The sequence below is a fragment of the Aedes albopictus genome, chromosome 1, assembly GCF_035046485.1.
Source record: "Aedes albopictus strain Foshan chromosome 1, AalbF5, whole genome shotgun sequence".
NCBI classification, from domain to species: domain Eukaryota; kingdom Metazoa; phylum Arthropoda; class Insecta; order Diptera; family Culicidae; genus Aedes; species Aedes albopictus.
The window spans coordinates 247,958,461-247,973,169 of NC_085136.1; the positions used below are offsets into that span (position 1 = coordinate 247,958,461).

At 44.3% G+C, this 14,709-nt stretch overlaps 1 protein-coding gene and 1 long non-coding RNA gene across 3 annotated transcripts in view; one reads left to right on the forward strand and one right to left on the reverse strand.

Annotated features, from left to right (window-relative positions):
• Window positions 1–4,023: 4,023 nt before the first annotated feature.
• LOC134285560 (uncharacterized) lies at window positions 4,024–4,709 on the reverse strand. Its single transcript, XR_009996473.1, has 2 exons — window positions 4,570–4,709; window positions 4,024–4,487 (listed from the first exon to the last, which is right to left on the reverse strand). It is a non-coding gene; the product is annotated as an uncharacterized LOC134285560 (long non-coding RNA).
• LOC109400410 (protein bunched, class 2/F/G isoform) overlaps window positions 4,486–14,709 on the forward strand; it is an 864,004-nt gene continuing 853,780 nt past the window's right edge. For both annotated transcript variants that reach the window (XM_062846581.1, XM_062846580.1), the window contains exon 1: window positions 4,486–5,580. The gene's annotated coding sequence lies outside the window, so the exon portion shown is untranslated. The remainder of the gene's footprint in view (window positions 5,581–14,709) is intronic.

Consider the following 14,709-nt stretch of genomic DNA (forward strand, 5'->3'; position numbering starts at 1 on the left):
GCTGCCATTTTGTATTTTGAATTGGTGTCGGACATCGAGTTTTTGCATTTGCTTATGTTGAGTACCTTCCAAAAATATCTTTATGAATTTTCAAAACCTCTTAGCAATTTATTGAACCGGCGAGTTTCACCCCTTCCTCCATTATTTTCAAAATATTCTACAGAAATCTTCTCTGTCTCCTCTTGGCGTCATGTCCTCACTGGAATATAGCCTGCCCTCATAGTTCTATGAGCACTTCCTCAGCGCCAGGCTGCCCCGCATGTCCAAAATGCGCAAACTGCGATGAGACCGCGGAGCATGAGCTCTTCGTGGAGCAAAGGTTAAGTATGTGCGGATGTCACTTCGGACAACATTGTTGAAAGGTTGTGTAATGTGAATGGAGGTGGACAAGTGGGATTCCGTTACTTCCACGGACTCCCGAATTGTACTTGAACTATAGAGAACATGGCGGGCCTACCAAGTTGAGTTGGCCACCCCTCCTCATCCTGGAGCTTAAGCCGAACGGGTAGTCTTCTATAGTACCAGCCAATCTTCCAATTGAGAGAGTACTCATGCACGGTCCCCCCTCTCGAAGTCATCCATAACGGGCGTACTGCGAAGGTAAGGAAGAAAGGGAATGAAGTTTTAGTGAGTCGACCCCCACATAATCCGAGGACCCACCTCTTGGGTATCTGTTCAGCAGATTTCCTCATTCTATGAAAAAAAGAACATCTAGCAGTTGCGGGTCAGACCAGCTATGGCAAATTATGCACGAATACGGATTCCCGGATTAACTGATACGATTGATCAAGCCGACGATAGAACGAGTGTTACCGGCAACACTGTTGACCGCGAAATGACGGTGAAACCACTGTCCGCTCCCTCGTAACTGAGCGGCTATCGCTGAGTAGACTGACAGTTCGGACAGCGGTAGACAGAAAGGAGAAGAACTGATACATTCAGAGTATATTGTACACAGTGCACAGTCAGCACTTTTGATAGGCATTAATAGTGAACAATAGTGTAGTATCCGAGCTTTTCGGCTGGTCTGCCATCAGTCGATTTGTTTTCCCGCACTCAACTGACGATACGTCCATCTGCCACATCAGCACATGCTCACGCATGATTGACGTTTCTGGTACATCTCGCACGCAAGGTTTTTTTTTTATTAACATGTATTTTAACTTTTAAGCAAGGTGTCAAGTTAGCGTTAGCGTTTTGAGACCACGTACACAAGCATTCATTCGTGCACGCTAAAATAAAGATAATCGCACACGGTATGATAAGACTTTCAAATTGTCCAAACTCTCAAAATATACATCTCATAAGCTAACGCCTCTGGCTACTACAAATAGTAGTAGAATTTTCTGATTATCTGAAGTAATTTTGTGAACTGTAATTGTTTAAAATTTATATTAAGTTTATTCCCTTTGAAGTTAGTGAAGAATTCCCAACAGACATTTTTGTTGTACAAGAGTGCAACAAAGCACTCTTAAGCAAACTATAGCTTAAGAAACTGTTATTCAGCTAGTTTTGTTACTTGGGTTACACCTTATCGGCAGTGTCAGCATCGCACATTTAGTGTAATTACCAGTCAGTTGAGGTAGGTTTCTATTGAATTAAAAATGACTTTTCACTATTCAGTCCGTGTGAAACAGTGCATAACCTATAATCGATTATGTAATTTGTACAGATTGTATAATCCACATTTTTCCTCGGTTACCGACCCATCTAAAAGCGACAGAAGAATACTGAATTTGTAAGTCTGTTTCTATACTGTTTACCAATTTCTGACTAAAACTACTTCAATAAATTACAGCTGCTAAGTCTGCAACTAACAAGACGGTGTTTGTTCTGACGGTCGGGAACAACGAGTGATGTGCGTAGTTCAAGTATTAGGGACACCCTCGAGGTAATGGTCTTTCGTGCATGCTATTTAACATCGCCTTAGAAGGTGTAATAACGAGAGCGGGGAAAAACACAAGTGGAACGATTTTCACGAAGTCCATTCAGCTACATGGCTTCGCTGATGATATTGATATTATAGCTCGCAAATTTGAGACGATGGCGGAAACGTACATCCGACTAAAGAGTGAAACCCGGCGAATCGGATAAGTAATTAATCCGGGCTATGCCAAACTAGCCGTTTCAATGCTCTTAGACTGAGAAAGCCACAATAGCTCAACATTTCCTCCCAGTCGTATACCTCCTCCAAATCCGAAGATGGCTTATATGCACGGTAGCTTCTTTAATCAAATTGAATGCAACTTCGGACATGACACTGCACGACACTTCAAAGATTAGTCATTAATGTGCCGAACACAAAATACATGATGACAAAGCGCTCCAGGGAGGAATCACCACGCCCGCCACCCCGAATTTCTATCGACGGTGATGAAATCGAGGCGGTTGAAGAATTCGTGTACTTGGGATCACTGATGATCGCCAACAACGACACCAGCAGAGAAATTCAGAGACGCATTGTGGTAGGAAATCGAGCTTACTTTGGACTCCGCGATCGAACAAAGATCGCCGTCACACGAAGTTAACTTTCTACAAAACGCTGATTAGACCGGTAGTCCTATATGGGCACGAATCATGGACTCTACGTGCAGAGGATCAACGCGCCCTTGGAGTTTTCAAACGGAAGGTGCTGCGTACCATCTACGACGGAGTGCAAATGGAAGCCGGGACTGGTTCTCGAGAATCATCCGACCGGTACAAGAAGACGTGGTGCGCTGCGAGCTAGGTTGGTCGACCAAGTGGAAGACGATCTGCGGACCTTACGCAGAATGCGGAACTGGATACAAACAGCCATGGACCGAGTAGAATGGAGACGACTACTACGTACAGCAGAGCATACTCAGGCCTTAGTCTGACCGTTAAGGTAAGTTCTTATTCGACAAGAAATCACCACTAGAGGGATTTATTTGGTTTCATTTGAACACTTCAACAAATGTCTAATGAGCGGGGGAGTCTTTCCGCAAAATGAGTCCAAGATTTCTCACGGATTATTCTTCTACTCATCCCGTCCATTGATTGTCACAATATCTGCACCCATCACATCACCTCCTACAGCAGTCAACCAGAGCGAACCACCTATGTCTAATTGTCTACAAACCTGAGTCAGCCAGCGCATCAGTAGCGCTGCGGCAGCAAGCAACCGGTAGCTCTTGAACCTACAACTATTTTCCAGTCAGCATCACCTGTTGATTCCCTTCCCGCAACGACGCGACGGTAGACCGTCGACGACTATGACGGGATGAGGAGATGGGCACGGGAACCATCCAGCAGCCAGCCATCCAGCCGTTACAAGCAGAGCAGCATCCACCACCTCCTCGGGCGGAGGTCGTGCGGACTCAGTTGCAATCAACCACGTGCTCACGACGAGCCTTACGTACAATGTTTGTTATTATACCAATTCTGTTAAAAGTTGCGTGACAAAGTTCGATTTCGTTGCAATTCGATGCGTTAAAATTTTCCATCCAAGTAGGCCACGAATCACGAATCTGCAAAACAAAAAAAAAATCATCGGATCTTGGTCAATTCCAATTGGTCAACGATGACTGCTGAGCGCTGCGATGATGGTCGTCATCATCGCTCTGCTCCGTCCGACGAAAACGATGCCGCGCCGCGGCACGGAGTCTCTTTTCCGGCTAACCAAGATGCACTCGCTCCACTCGCTCGTGCTCGCTGCATACACAAAAACACAAAAGAGGTTAAGTGGGAGGCACTGCTGCTGGTGTGCGGTAGTTCGACTGAAGGCGCCTGCCTACACACGACGATGACGACGATGGAGGAAACACAAAAACACGTAGGAGCGAGAGCGAGACCCAAGGCGGTCGAGAGGGTGGTGTGAGTTCTCACCCCATCCATCGAAGCAGGCCAAAGCAGCAGCAGCAGGAGCGTTTTGGACGCAGGGTGTGAGTGAGTGGCAGTCGGTCGGCGACGACTTGCACGTGTTAGTTTTGAGATACCCTTGATTGGTGTAGTGCAGCTCCTCAAGAAGTGTATACGGACGAGTGTGGGACAGAGAGGAGGAGATTAATAAAATGCAATATGCACTTTTATGCTTTATTATTTTCGAGAGATGTGTTTTTTTTTTTTGGGTTGTGGGGGAACGGGGTGGCCACTCACGTAGACTCACTCGCGGGCACATGGTAAGAGCGTGAGAGGATGGGTGTCTTAGCAGGCTTTGACTCACGATGACGAAGGCGAGGGGGGTTCGTCGATGGTTGATCGTCAGTGGTAGAGCAAGGGCCGGGTGAAGGTTACAATCGCCTCGCTCTATGTGTCATGGTACATAGTAGATTTAGTTACCGAGTCGCTCTAAAATTGTAAGGAACGGGCTCTCCAAGTTTCCACCGCCTGCCATGTAGAGATTTATGCGCTCCATGTGTGCGTTAGCGAACCAATTTTTTACGACGTTCTTCGCTCCTAAACTCTATTTCCTTCCCGGAGCTGTCATATAAAATTATATCATCCAACTATATTTTTTGTTATTGCTTCTGAAACGAAAACAGAACAAGTAAAAAGTGCAGTGTGTCATGGAAGGACAAAAAATCTACACGAGCGGCTATGACAGCGCACCTCTGAAGGCAAGGCATGTTTCTTGGACGGTTTTTGTGACACGCAGTCACCACAAATCGAATTGAAATACATCAGCTTCTGGGTTTTACGGTATCGAAACACAAACTGTCAAACGTTGTTCACGTCACGAGGCAGTCGTTGGAATTGGGTGACAGCCCAAATCCCCTCGGCCACCAAGGAAACCTTACAAATCCCGTGGCCTACTAGACGAATCGAACCAGCACCGTTGTAGAGCTATCGAGACACTTCCCAAACAGTCAGTTGTTGCATATTTTCGTTCGTTCGTTTCGTTCGCCTGCTTTGATGTTGTTGCTGCTACAGCCGCTGACATTATTGCTGTTATTACTGCCCTAGTGCAAACTGCAATTGCACTCGGTCGACGCGCCTGCTGCTGCCGCCGCCGCCGCGTATAGTTCGGGGTTGTGCGGAGCTGCAGCAGCCAACACTAAAACAGTTGTGGTGAAGTTTTCGAAACGCCGAGAAGTGAAAAAGCAGAGTGCGCGCGAGGTTTTTTTCGTCGGTCGGCCGCCTGAAATCGTGTGGCCCTGGTTCGTCGTATTCTTCGGTAGTGCCTTGTGTGTTTTTCCGCGGCGGTTTGTTTTTGTTTACGCTGATCGTGACAGAATCGTGACGTGGGCCGTGACACGCGCATTCGATCGTCTTCGTCGGCAGGGAGCAGCTCTACAAGTGGTGAATATCTACCCGTGGCCTTCGGAGGCCCCCGTCGGACCTCGCAACCACCCCACCCCCATCACTATAGAGCAGCACAAACACAAACAAAGCTCACACGTTCAGCCAGCTGTATTGGTGGAGGTGTACGTGCGTGTTCGGGGCCGTAACTAGACTAAACATGGGTCCATGCGTCGTCGATGATGATCCCCCGAAGTGCGTGTTCCGGTGGTGAATTTGACCGATGTTTTGAAATTTCGGCAGTGGTGAATTTGTGTTCTGTGATCTACTCTGACAAACATTCCAACGAAGTAGGCGGCGACGAAAGTCATCACTCGAAAGGTAAGAATCAACTAATCACACCGATCAAAGCGGAAGCCCGCCCACCCGAATATCAACACAACCGAATTAACGAAAATTCGGTCAAGAGGCGTGGCCTAATTCAAGCAGCTCCAAAAAAACTGCTCGTCACTCCGTATCGACAAAGCGCCAAAGTGTGTTGCGTACTAAAAAAGAGGCATTTGAATGTGTGTGGGTGCGTCGTCGTCGAACGACGAACGACGACATCTAATAGCAATTCAAATGCCAAAATGTCCGTCAAATTTACGAAGTCTCTTTGTAATAGGCGATCGCCGTACCAGAGCGTAGTAGGCCAGTCGTTTTTTCGTTAGTCAAATCCACTTATCTCTAGCGTCGCCGTCGTGTGCGCGATCCCACTCACGCTACCGGCAAATGGGTTGTTTTCGTGCGGTCTCTTTCGCACCTTTGGGGAACAATTGCAACAACAACAACGCTCTTTGTATAGAGATACGACGGGTCTTTCTAGTAATAGTTCGAATGTGAGGTGAGGTGTGTGTGAGCGGTCACCATCGTGCATGCATGCATATATAGGAGAGGAAGAAAAACTAAAACAGAAACTAGTTGAGGCGGTCGGTCGGTCGCGAGAAGGGGTGCCAGATTGGCGGCGGTGGAGCCAAGCTTGGTCTATGATTACGCGGTTGCAATTGCAAATTGCCGGGTGAATCATGTGCGTGAGTCAACCCGGTTTGGGCTTTTGAATTAAATGTTAGTTTGACGAGTAACGATCAGTTTAATTGATTATTGATTGGCAATCTGCTAAAATCTTCACAAATTAATTCTGACAACGCTGCGTAAAGACTCGTGAATAACGTGATTGTAACACAGAATAAACCATTTTTCCACAACAAACTGTCCAACGGTAATGGTTAAATTTAGACCCCTAGAAACTGTAAGGATTTGACTGCAAGCACTTTTATATGAATTTCAGTTTGAGTGAGGTCAGTCGGTGAAACAAAGAGCTTGCAAAATCCAAAGATTTCCAGGTGACATTTTACTTCAAAAAGGTTTGAGCCTTTCAAACTTGTTCTGAAAAATAACTTCTCGTCGACAGCTTTGCTACTGAGTACATTCCCAAATCCTGGCGTGATATAACTGTGAATCTTACCCCGTTCAGGGAACGTGCGAAGAACTTTAGACCTATCAGTTTGACCTCTTGTCTTCTGAAATGGTTAGAACGTACTGCCGATAGTCATATCTGAGATGTTGTTCTGGCAAACATGCCTCTTCATGTGGACTAACTTGCTTACCAATCTAGAAAGTCCACAGTGAATCTTTTACACAAGTTTGTTTACGATATCGAGAAGACATTTGCTCAAAAGCAATCCCCCTTGGGTGTTTTCTAAGATATCGGGGTTGTCTTTGACAACCTGCCGTCTACCCCCGTTGGTTTGACTCTATCTAATCCAGGGGTTCTCAACCTTTTTGAGGTGGCGACCCCTTTAAAAATTGTCAAAACATCTGGGGCCCAATGAAATTTTTTGGAAAAAAATATGAATTAAATGAACGAAATCGAGTTTTTTTGGGTATAGTGATGTAGCCAGAAATTTACTGTGGTAGAGATTTTCGACGACCAATGATACGTTTTTTTATTCGGCACTTACATTCCGTAAACAATGATGTCAAGTACATTCAATTTGAGTCGTAGCTGAAAAATCGCGACGCAGCCGAAAATTTTTTTCTTCTGAAGGCGTTTTATACCGAAAATTTATTCCTCAAATTGTGGCTTTTGCGGTGGCGGTATACAAAATTGGTTTAATTTGCAAAAAATAGAATAAAAAATAACAATTTTTGGTAACATCGCGGCCCCCCTGGACTGGCTTTACGGCCCCCAGGGGGTCGCGGACCACCGGTTGGGAACCCGTGATCTAATCTGAACACTTTTTAATTTGACCCCCGCTTATCTGCACATCGTTCAAATTAAAAATTGTTCAAACGTCATTCTTCTCATGGAACGGGGTGAAACGGAACGCAGAATCAAAACAAAACATCAAATAAGGTTGCTAGCTGTGTGTTTTACCGTCGTCCACAGGGTTGCTAGAAGCTCAAACGTTAAAACCATCGGGGGTAAATGGTATCTCTACTGATCAGCAATTAGCTTCATACAATGTTCAAAAACCGACTTCTCTTCTCGACATTGCGTCAAGTAGTGATTAGGAAATCGAGTGTTTGTAGATGCCCTCAAGGGGCAGTCTTGTCATCACTTGTGTGAAATCTCGTAGTAGGAAGTCTGTTGAGACAACTCAATATTAGCAGTATTTCAGCCCCTTTTCGACCTAATGCAATGCGGTGTTTGTTATTTTGTGACGAAGTGTGATGATAGGGGGGTAGTGGTTTATTATATGCTACGTAGCTTTCTACTAAGGCTATTGAAAAAAGTATTTCATAATTTACTAGCTGTCCCCGGCAAACTTTGTCTTGCCTACTGCGTTTTTTGACGTTTCAAGTCCCTAGCCAAGCAGCCCAAGTCCCCGTTCAAAATGTATGAAAACCCGATTTTCAAAAACTCTCAATTTGCCCATGTTTTTGGCCTCATAAACCTTCCTTGGGTAAAAACCAACAGAACAAAACTTAGACGATCCAAATCGGACCACCCGTTCGCAAGTTATGCGCGGTCCCACGTATGCCACTGCATTTTTATATATATAGATAAAATTTGTATTTGAATTAAGTATCATTATCCAGTAAAAAAACAAATAGGTATATTGCATGATTTTTTTTTTCATTTACATTAATGTGAATAACAAATATTAGACATATATGCCGGCTTCCTTTCATAAAACATGCAGCTATCGGACGCAACAAATATATCTGAGAAAATGGTTTTTAAATCCTGCGTAAAGAATAATGTATTCTGTTTGCTGACAAATAAAAATTTCGCTCAAACGCCTCTATCGACCAATAGTTTGCTGCTTGCTATAGAGAACTGCACGCCGCTAAGGTTACAGAGGAAAAGGTTTCTAAGTTTTTGGTATTATGGCATTATTCCAGGAGTGCCCATATAGTTTCTACGAGACTTGCTCTGAGAATTCCTCACATTATTTCTTATGGAGCTCCTCTGCCAGCTTTGTAGGGAATTTCTCATGGTGTTCATTATAGGTTTTTCCGACAGGAGAAAGATAACATTTCCACAGAAATTCCAACTGGGAATCCCATAAAAAAGTACTTCTGAAAACATTCCAAAAGGATATGGAGGAATTTCAGAAGGAATCCCTAAAGAAACTTTTAAAAGAATTTCAGAAAGAACTTCTGGTGAAATCTAAGAAAGAAAATTCTGGAGGAATTCCAGAAGGAACTATGGGAGGATTCCGTAAAGGGATTCCTCGCAGAATTCTAAGAGATCCTGGAGGAATCCTGGAAGGAGTGAATGGAGGGATGCCGGAAAAAGTTCCAGGTAGAGTTCTGGGAAAAAATCCTGGGGAAGTTCTCGAGGAATCCCAGAAGAATCCAGGAAGGAATACCTGATGGAATCCGAAAAAGCAACTCCTGGAGGGGTTTTGAAAGAATGCCAGAGGGGATTCTTGCAGAGATTGCGGAATGAATATCTAAGTGAATTTCTGAAGGAAACAAAGATGGAACTCCATGAGGAATCCCGAAAGGAATTTCTCCTGGAAACCCAGGAAGAAGTTCTGATGAATCTCGAAAGAAATTTCGGTTAAAATCCCTGACGAGATGTCAGAAGAAACTGCTGCTGGAAAAGAAGAGATTAAAACCTTGAAAGAACTCCTGAAGGAAAGCATGGATAAAATTTTAGAAAAATCTTAAAAAAAAACTCACGGATAAATCTTAGAAGGGAATTTTGGTGGAATCTAAGAAGGAACTCTGGAAAGAATGCTTGGAGGGATCTCTGAAGGAACCCCTGATGGAATATAATAAGGACGAGTTCTCAAATGGAATTCCAAAGGAAAATCTTGGCGAAATCCGAGATGGAAGTGCTGAAGGAATTCTCAAAAACTGAGAATCCGAAAAAACTCCTTGAAGAATTCCAAAATGAGCTGCTGAAAGAATTTTAGAACACCTGCAGGGTCCTTCAAATGTCGTGATGAATTTTATTCAAATGAAACCAATTTGATATTCTTAGCATATTTATAAGTGAGCAAACTAATATCTTCGAAGGAGCTCCTAGGCAAATATTGTATTTATCTTTATTGGGAGCATCAACTTCCTGTTTTTCGGCGTCAAGCAGAACGATGGGTGGTTTTATTCAGTCATCAGCTTTGGTGATAATCTCCACTGGTGGCACATATGGTCTTGATTTCGGTGATCTGAACCTGGCAGTTGGCAATGTTTTCTTTCTATTGTTATTATTTCATAATATTCGTTAAGCATACAAGTTAAAATTGAAATCAGAACTAAGATTCGAGTTTTCTTTTTTGCTTTTTGACATGGAAATTTTGAGGAGGGGGGGGGAGGGTTTGTTTAACAAGCTACGTCATTTATTGGGGGAGGTGTCCGAATTTGTGACGAAATGCTACGATGGGGGACGAGGTATTAAAAATCGCTAAAAAAAGCAACGTCATTTATGGACGCCCCCCAAGCGTTGATCCGTCCTTTCATGTTCATCGATGATCGGACTGAACCTGTAAAACAAACTGCTTCTCTGCAAGATTCGTGCCCACGGATTAGACTGCGGATCAACAGAATTTCGTCCGGAAATGCTAACTGTTGAACCAGTTATAGATAGTGTTCACTGCCAGCTTCAGTTCTTCCGGGCTCGAGATTCAATGTCAGCTTTTTCGATCCCCTCCAGAGGTAATTGACAAAACGACGTATCCGATGTATACGGCCTATCTCTGCATACGTTTAAATTTCCAGAAGCGTTCGAAAACTACTAGTGTGTTGCTGGCTGTAGGATGTAGAATAATTTGACTGAACTCCTCTACAGCTGCTCCTAAATCTCCGCTATGTCCATTTGTCTGCCGACTTACACAGAAAATTTGGACATACAAATTGGGGACAGCTTGGCTGAAAGTTTGGTAGTCGTTGCCATTGCGTTCCTTCACACGCTACATTCTTTTTGGTAGGCCGCCATTCGCAGGATTGTGTTGTGTCATGAAATTGGTTGACAGATTGGCTATAACGTCGATGATCAGACCGCAGCCAACATACTACGTCGCGAGAATCGATCCAGAAGACGCGCCGAATCTTCATCCAGAACTCCAGATTTATTGCAGTTGGATCTTTGGGTAGATAAGGAAATTGACCATGAGTGCTATTAAGCGTGACAATAAGCGTCCTTAGAGCTTCATGTTTCCTGGCATCCTGGCTCCTGACAGCAGCCCACGCGGGGCTTTAGTGAATTGAATTATTAAGGATAAACGTCATGAAATCCCGCTTCAACAGTGCATAAGAACTTAAAATGCACAAATCTCTCGAAGCAAGTTTCAAACAACAGTGCATTTTATTATTCTGTTCTTGCTCACTTGTAATAAGCTTAAAATAAGAAGCTCAGGTGCGCTGATTTTGTTTACGAAAAGATTTGTGCCCTCGAAACCGTGAGTAGGTATCAAAGTCGGCCATTGTGGCGGCCATCTTGGGATTCTTACAAGTCTGTCCTTAAATTGAACATAAATGTGTAGGCCCATCCCAAGTACTTTCTCCGTTACCAGCTCTGCGCAAAAACACAAGTTCTTCTCCGTGGAAGAACCATCATACATACTCGCGACAACGACACTGGAACTCGATAGCTGCACAGCTTCCTCTTCTGCCTCAAATCTTGCCAACATATCAGCTTGATGTGCTTGTACTTGATGCACTCGACCGCTCTTGGATGCTGTTCCTCGAATCTATCAGCATTCCGGTTCTTCACGTAATGTACACAACTCAGAGAGCACGCGCGCCGCCATAACTTCCACTACGTACACTTCAAGTTCGTAATCTAGTGTTCCTCGTTCCACCAGGGTCATCTGACTTTGCTGGTCCTACTTCTTTATCTCGACGAATCTCGAAACGAATCGATGAACAAAATACAAAATAACATTAGCCTCCAGCGATGGTAGCTTAGTCCAAAACACGAGGTGTCAATGTCGTAGCCCATCGTGCTTTTCGACTTTTGAGATGGAAGTGAAACGCTCATGTAGACGAGACAAAAGAGCGAGGGCGGATTTCCTAACCGACGAAGGCGAAAATACCACAAAAACAGGCGACATTCGTCTTATCAACGATATCTCACTCACATACAAACAGACGTAACACCTTGAACGATTTTCATGGAAATCCACACTACCATCATGGAAATTCACACTATCATCACCTGGTGGAAAAGTTGCACGAATCACTGTGTTGTGCAATATCGTCAACAGAAAACGCTAGTGTGAAACGTCAAATGCATAGAAAAACGATGCGCGCGCCTCTGAAAATTTAAAATGATCGTTAAAAGCGTGGTCGATGGAAATTTCGCAAGTGTTACGTCTGTTTGTCTGTGTCTCACATCACTTTAGACGCACTAAGATGAATGCTACGAAGTCCATGGACAACTATTGACCTACCCGGATGACCAGCTGAAACACAGGTTCGAGCACTTTGGACGAGCTTTTCCAAGTGTCGACTACGCCATCAACATTTCAGCGTGATTCGCCAACGGTTCGACACACAACTCGGTGTCAATACCGAAGCTTCATCTTTGCAGGAGATAGAAACAGCGTAGCATGAAATCGAACAAAACTCCGGGGGTTGTTCACATATCAGTCGAAAACCTCAAAACTGACCTCATAGTATCTGCACAACTGCTGCAATCTTTCTATCCATTGTGTGGTATATCAAAATGGAGATGACAACACTGCTGGTAACGGCTGTCACGGCTTCAAATGGGCTTCATCTACACTCAGGCAAATAAACCTAAGATTATCATAAGGTCTAACTTTTGAAATGGCCTCTAAACAATTCATAACGGCTAGAATGTATTTCATAATGTCGGTTTATGGCGCAAAATTGTCCCACAGTTTGGCTTTTATACACATTTAGAAACACGAAATTCTCAAGCGTCGATAGTCGCGTGGGTTGGGCACGAGCTCAGTGATCTCGACGTTCATTGATCGATTCCAGTCTGCATCATTTTGTGATTTTTCTACTCTTAGGAGATAAACTTATGAAAATCTTATGTAATTAGGTCATAATAAGCATGTTCAATTTTCATAAGGTATTCTTATGGCATCCATACTTTACAGTTATGGCTAAATTTCATAGGGTATTTTGATGAATTTCGGCAGTTTACCTCGCTGAGTGTAGTAGAATCAAGCCCAGAGGCTAATGGCGGTGTATAGCTTCAATAAAAACGGTGATTCAGGTACCACCTTAGGTAGCCAGAAGTGAAAGTAGTAGTGAGAATTTCCAGTATTTTTTTTTGTTTATATCAATCATACTAATATCACGTTTTGATCATCAGTACTTGTCATTTACTTAGGTATGGAGAGACACTGTGAAAGTTAGAACTTAAAATATAATATATTCTATCAAATTAAATCTTTTCTGTAAATTGGCAGCACTGACCGCAAAACTATTCACGCGCGAGAACGAAGGTTTCTCGCCTACTGCCGCCGTCTGCTTCCAGCCGTAAGTATTCGAAACGGCTTTGCGCTTGAAGCCGCCGCTGCATTATCGCGGCGTTGTTGTTTGTCCCAAATAGAGAAACTCGAAATCACTTCCAAGAAGCTTAAACTGCCTGTGGTGTGCGTCGTCATAACACACATTGGGCTATCTAAATCGGCCCCGCCGCCATCGCCGCAAGTCGTGTTCTTCGTGCGGTGGATTCGTGATTCTACTCACACCATTCCAGCAGACCCGCCGAAACTAATCGCACTCGTCGTGTAGAGGTGATCCAAGCAATCGTTCGATCTAAACTTCTTTCGGATCTTCCTTTCCTGTTGGTGTTTTCGGTGGTGGTAACAAAGCACACGGCTAATCAACGGCAGCCACCTGCTGCCGCTTGCTGCGATAGGTTTTTCGGGTCTCTCGCGTCTCGTCATCGTCGAGCTAGACTCGAACGGGGGCGGAGATAATTTATTCGGCTTTTTTCGGCTGTCGACAAAAGCGCCAAATATTTGTCGGCGAAGTAGTCCACGCCTACTTGTTTGGCCGATTCGTATTAGTCCGTTCGTAGTGTCCGGCTTAGTGTGGTGTGATAAGCTTTCCGAAATGAATGATTCAACAAACCCGTAGACCATTTTCGTAAATTATTATTGTTCGGACACAAGTGGCCGAATCAGAACGCGAAAACATGCTACTCGTCATAGCCGATGCCGCCACCGAGCACGCTTCGATAGCCTTGAAACATGTTCACCCCGCGCACCCGGAGGCCACCACTGCCTCGAGCGCTTTTCGCTCTTGACCAGTAGTCGATTGGAGAGCCGATTCACTTTTTTCGCTTGTTTCACTGTTGTGCAGTTGCACTTCGATGCCACTGCATGCAATATGCACACAGCGACGCGACGCTTACCGGCACAAGAATATTCATTTTGGTGGATTCGATGGCGGTGCTGAGGAATGGCCTAGTGGAGGAGAGCGGCTAGTTTTTTCGACGTTTCGCGTTTCACCTCTTCTTCGGTGCCCTGCCATTGTTCCGCACGCAGTCCCCGCGGGATAGTTGTGCACTCTCGCGCATCGTGGTCGAGTCCGAGCGGTCGCGTATGTCTATTCTCGCCGAAACTTACCTCACACATACGGATGGGCACGCGGTGATAGTGTGTGCGAAGACTATAGTAGTTTATTAGATTTTTTTTTAATCGAGTGTAGAAGACGTACGCTAAACTTCGTAATGATCAAAGTAGGCTTCTTTGGGAAATTACACATTTTGGGATGATTCCAAGCTCTTTTTGCTTGACAATTTCTTCCACTACGCTTCTCGGTATTCCTACCATGGCTCATTGCTCATACTCTGGACGTTTGAGCAGAAATAGTTGTGACCTGATAAGGAAACTAGGTCAACGGGAAGTTTGTAAATTATTATCTAGATTATTTATAAAAACAGAGTCTAAAATTTTACCCAACATAGCTTGGTTTGCTGTCGCTTCTCGCCATCCTAGAGATCGTCCACACGTTCTTTATTGAGCGACCGCACTGTTGCCGAATTCACCTCTGATCAGCGAGCGATTGCTCTAAACGAAAGAAGCCTTTGTA